The 3,647-nt window shown below is 39.8% G+C and overlaps 1 pseudogene; it reads left to right on the top strand.

Moving 5' to 3' along the window:
- The first annotated feature begins 621 nt into the window (after positions 1-621).
- LOC137256429 (uncharacterized) lies at positions 622-2,303 on the top strand (annotated as a pseudogene).
- The last annotated feature ends 1,344 nt before the right edge of the window (positions 2,304-3,647 follow it).

The following is a 3,647-nucleotide window of genomic DNA, read 5'->3' as shown; positions in this document are numbered from 1 at the left end:
ACGTCACTTTGAAATGTCGTCAAAACTCCTTTATGACGAAGTTCGAACACTTCGAGTAATCCAAGCTCCGACACAAATCACGTGAATAAACATTTTTTAAAACATTTCAAAAACCTTATAGCTAAACGTTTTCGAAAATGTTTCTGAAACCTTTCTGGAAGCATACGTGAATAAAACATTGTTTCAAACATTTCATTCAAACATTTCATTCAAACATTTCATTCAAACATTTCATTCAAACATTTCATTAAAACATTTCATTAAAACATTTCATTAAAACATTTCAAAACGATTATAGATAAACGTTTTCGAAAACGTTTCTACATTCTAATGGTTAAGTAGAGGAGAAATGAGGACTATGATTTATGCTTATACAACTTCTTTTATTATGTACGCACATTTTGAAGTCGTCCTCGGTCAATATTGCTTTTCGCGGGTCCATAAAAACAGGTATTGACCTCATCACCAGTCTATAATTGTATATTATTATGTACGCACATTTTCCTGGCTATTTGATTGGTCCAGAGGCGGTCACGTGACCGTCGACAGAAAAGCATATTGACTCCAACCCAGGTCCGACCAATATTCGTATTCCCGTTCCGCTTCATTCGTAACGCTGAGATGACAGAAAGTAAACAAACTCGTTTTGCGCAACTTTCGGATACTGAAAAAAACATTATTTTGGAAAAAGTTGAAGCCAAAAACACAAAGAAGGCCACTTCAACGGCGATACGTGTTTTAAGGGAATACCTGAGCCAAAAGGGCAAAACTATCGAATTTGAAAATCTCACCCCTGAAGATCTTGACGCTATTTTATCAGAGTTTTACCTAGAAGCAAGGACCGAAAAAGGAGAAAAATACAAAAAATCAACGCTCATGGCCTACAGACATGGAATACAGAGGCACATCGAAAAAACAAGACCTGACACTGACATAATACGAGGCGCAGATTTCAAGACATCAAGCAAGACTTTCAAGGCGATGGGAAAAGAATTGAAGCGCACTGGATTCGGCGAAGTAAATCATCATGCCCCCATAGCCGACGCAGATCTGATTAAACTGTACGACTACGTTTGCAGTGATGACAGTCCCGTATTTCTACAATACAAGGTGAATAGACAAATACAAAAATCGTTACGTAATCAAAATGTTTTTGATGCACTACACTTCAATGTATTTACAATTTTAATGAGTATCAATATTGACCGTTTATTACTGCTCATGATTCTATAAATCCATTAATTAGACCTAATATTTGACGATCAGGTGTTCCTGGATATAATGCTTCACTTTGGAAGGAGAGGGAGAGAGAACCTGGCAGCACTAAGGGTAACAGACCTAGCGGTTTGGGAGGGAGGGAGGGAGACATTTGTTTGTTTACATGTGCACGGACGAACAGACTAAGAACCATCAAGATGACGGAGACCGTGCTCGAGGGAGGATGTATGAGAAGAAAGGTATGCAATTTTATTGAACACATTATTTTGAATGTAAGCCAATATGATTGTAAACACTGAAAGGATACATACCAAAGTTACAACAAATGACGCTGGCGAGGCAACCGTGACTACAAATATCAAGGGACGTCACTCTCATTCAATTTCTTTCGGCTGTTTTAAGTTTTGATAAAAGCTTGCTCAAAGGTTCAAATCCATAAAATGTTACATTATTATGCACTTTTATTCAAACAATTTATTCATTCTTTTACAGACAATACAAGATGCCCAGTCCGTTCTTATGTGAAGTACATAAGACTTCTGAATAAAAACTGCCCAAAGTTGTTCCAACAACCGAACACGAAGATGGAATATAACCAGCACTATTATCCCATTGCCCTTGGCCACAACCGTATCGGTTCAATGATGCCAAATCTGAGCATCAAGGCAGGGCTCTCCATGAAATATACTAATCACTCACTGAGAGCGACAACTGTTCACGTCTTGGACGCAGCTCAGGTCCCTTCCCGCCATATTATGACCGTGACTGGACATAAGTCTGAGTCTAGCCTAAAAACATACACTGGCTACACTGATTAAAAAGCTAAGAAGAAAATGTCAGCAACCATAGCTGAGAAAACCTGTGATGCTGCCGCGCCTGTTGATGATATCAATAACTTCCTGAATGATGTTGACTTTGACAGACTTCTGGAAACAATTGATGTTCATGAAACTACTGACTCTGCAATTAAGCCTAATGTGCAGATGCAGAGCAGCATGGTACATATCTGCTTGACCCGAATGCCCGGACCTGTAATGCATGGCTGCAATGTTACTATTAACTACAATTGCTACCAACACCAGTAAAATGAGCTTTGTATTGTCACAGTATTGTTGACGTAAGGTTATTGGTTTGTAGTGGAAATAAAATTACTTTTCTTGACTGAATGATTATGTTTTGGTTTTTAGAAGTTCATTTTCTGTAATTACATAATAAAACAATTATAGACTGGTGAATTCGGTCAATACCTGTTTTTATGGACCCGCGAAAAGCTTTTCGCGGGTCCATAAAAACAGGTATTGACCTCATCACCAGTCTATAATTGTATATTATTCAGTGAGTGTGACGTTTCGACATAGATACTAATGTCGTTGTCAATCAAATGGCACAGAGTAAGAAATGGAGTTAATATATACATGAATTGTTGTTACAATAAATGAGAAGAAGATGAGTTGTTTAGACAAGTAATGGGGTTGATGTACACAAAGTGATGGCAAGCCAGCAAGCCAGCAAGCCAGAATTTAATAATGAGTACGGTATAGGAGATTGGAAGCCAGTAGAGTGTTGTTATAACAAAGTGGGTTGAAGTACAGAATTATTTTAACAAGTCATGATATTCATAGCCCTCGTTGTACCGCAATGAATGTGGCTGCGGCGACACCTATGCCATGAAATGTTTTTGAGATGTTTGAAAACATTTTTGTGTTGTCTGGGAATACAATTTGAGGACGTTTTTACATTACGTTGTGACAGCTTTATGTAACGGGAGAGGATATATCTTATGTCGATACCCGTCATAGGATCCAAATTGAGTAGATCGATGATAATGCTGTTGATCATTGGACTGTTTGGTCCAGACACAATTATTTACAGACCGTCACCATATAACTGGAATATTGATATGATATAGGATATCTATATAGCGCACATATCCACGCACTAGTGCATGCTCAAGGCGCTGGTATTTTTCCCTCGATCACTGGATGTCAATTTCAACAGCACATCGTGTTTCAATCTCAGCTCCCTGGGGAGTATACAACTCTTGCTGCCAATTGGCGCACCGTGTTTATTGGGGCTCTCTCATCCTAACGAGGTACCCATTCACAGCTGGGTGGACTGGGACATATAGTCACAGTACTTTGTCCATGTTTACTGCACGTTGCTGTACCCGCAACTAGGTGTTTGCATGTATTCATGTGGCCACCATCTGGTCATCTACCAACGAATTCGTGGGTTCTTTCAAGTGCACAGGGTTGTGTACTGTACACTAGGGGTTGTGACAACACTGAAAAAGTCTGCACACAATGCTGACTCCAAGGTTTTTACACCCAATCCCTGGTGGGCTCGATCCCGGTACCTCAACCTCGCTGGATGACTTGCCTGGCGCCTCAGCCGGATCGCCCACCGCGCCCCCAAATATTGCTGAGTAC

Source organism: Haliotis asinina, chromosome 11, assembly GCF_037392515.1.
Source record: "Haliotis asinina isolate JCU_RB_2024 chromosome 11, JCU_Hal_asi_v2, whole genome shotgun sequence".
Taxonomy (NCBI): domain Eukaryota; kingdom Metazoa; phylum Mollusca; class Gastropoda; order Lepetellida; family Haliotidae; genus Haliotis; species Haliotis asinina.
The sequence above is the reverse complement of the archived record's forward strand: the minus strand, read 5'-3'. Positions and strand labels throughout refer to the sequence as shown.